We start from the raw sequence: 2,079 nt of genomic DNA, 5'->3' as shown, positions 1-2,079 counted from the left end.
GGGCCGCTTCACCGCGCAGGCGCATGACCCGGGGCTGATCTCGCGAGTTTTCGGTGGGGCGGGAGACGGTGGGGCCGGGGTGGGAGCCAACGGGCGGGGCGTGGGGCGAGAGGCGGGGTCGAGAGCGGGGGCCGCAGGGAGCGGAGCAGCGGAGCCGTCCGGGCCTTGAGGGAGCACCCGAGGCTTTTGGTCTGGGCCTGCGCTCGGCTCCTGCAGGCCCGAGGCTTCAGGCGCGGCCTTGTCTACAGCCAGGCCGGGGAGCTGTGTGCCCTGCGTGCGAGGAGGAGGAGTGCTGCAGACAGACACACAGACACACAGACACACAGACGCATTTGTAGGAAACAGGACAGATCTCGGCCACGTTCGTTGGGGTTTCAGGGCTAGGTTGCCCTTAAGGCTGCGTCTTGGCACCAAAATGCAGCAAATCCCTGCAGTTTTATTGCAAGTCTTGCAGCTTGGTGGTGTGGGGACACTCGTGAGGCAGAGCAGCCAAAAGAAATAAGAGATGTGCCACAGCTTTTCCTTAAAAAATAAGCCTCCCCTCCCCCCAGTTCTCACTATCGCTAAGCTAGTCTCCTTTTGCAGTGACTGGGAGCGATGATCTGCAAAGCAGCCCCTTGCTGAAATGACTCATTTCTAAATCAATTAGCCAGAACTGCTGCTGACTGCTGCCGGCCCAGCAGCCCAACCAGCCAGCTGTTTCCCTGCTGAAGGAGGGCGTTCTGCACAGCACCCACCCCTTCTCCTGCTGAATCCCTTTGTGTGCCGTCGCCCTGTGCCCGTGATGCTCCATTTCCTTCCCACCTGCTCTCAGCAGCAATGCACGCATTGTCTGGGGTGCTTTGGCTTCCCCAAGGATCGCAGCCATCTGCAGACACAGAGATCTCTTGTGTCAGCCTGCCTGAAACACGGAGGAGCCAAGAAAAACAAAAACAAACAAAAAAGCAAAGCAAAACAAAACAAAAACCCAACAACAACCGCAACAGCTTTTTTTCCACTCTCTGGTTTATTGGTGCCTGTGTAATTTCTTGTGGTGGTTTGTTGATCTCGCACTTACTGGCATCTGCTACCTGCTCAACCAGGGCCTCCTGCGCCAGCAATGAGACCCAGAGGAGCTGTTCTGCACTGACTGCAGCCTCCAGCCGGCTTTCAGGAGGGCTGGGTTTGTTTGACACTTATGGAAATTGGATGCTACAGCAGAGGTTGCACTCCTGGCCTTCCTCCCATCAGTCAGCCCTCTCCCATCCCACCTGGCTCCCGTTACAGCGGTCCTCTGCACTAATCCCAAACCAGCTGTTGCTTTGGGGCAAGCATCCCCAAGCAAAGAAATGCGGAGAAAAGAAAAATCTGGATGTAAATAATGTATTGAGATCCGTCTGGACACAGAGACGTTGCCTTGTAGAGCTGGGAGGGAAGAAAGAAGCCATTTTGGGGTCAGATGTGGGGGCTCTGTGGTCCAGCAGGTGCCTTCATTGGGTGCAGAGAGCCTCTGCACGAGCAGCTGAGCTCCCTGCGGGTGCAGGACCTGAGCCTGCTGCCCACAGCCCCTGCAACACCATAAAGCTGAGCCCCATTAATCTTCTTAAGTCGCCCTTACGGGTGTAATCACATTAAACAACTCCTTCCTCTGACACAGCACCAAAACGCAAAGGAGAAGGTGGTGGGAAGCCGGCAAAGCTGAGCTCCTTAGTGAATTAAGGAGCTGCTTTCCACCATCGAGGCGTGTGTTTTCAGCACCTCTTCCCCACAAACAACGTGTTCCCAGAATTACGGCGTCCCCACAAAGCTGCAGATCCGCTTTGATGAAATTGCCTTTCCCCAAGAGATATTTCCAGCCAGTTTTTCTAAATATTACTCATAAAGGCCCCCTCCAGACAACCTCTCTCCCTCCCCGACTTTGTTTATATGCTTTGAATTCTGTTAGGAAACCGGCTCCCTACTTCAGCTCTGTTTTATCCAAGTTTCCATATTTAGTTCTTTCAGCTATTCCTGCTCCATCCCCAGCCTTCCCGTGCCCGGCGCTGGGACCTGCCGTGTCCCTGCCGTGTCCCTGCCGTGTCCCTGCTGTGTCCCTGCCGT

Source organism: Meleagris gallopavo, chromosome 25 (genome assembly GCF_905368555.1).
Source record: "Meleagris gallopavo chromosome 25, MGAL_WU_HG_1.1, whole genome shotgun sequence".
Classification (NCBI taxonomy): domain Eukaryota; kingdom Metazoa; phylum Chordata; class Aves; order Galliformes; family Phasianidae; genus Meleagris; species Meleagris gallopavo.
This window is presented reverse-complemented; position numbering follows the sequence as displayed.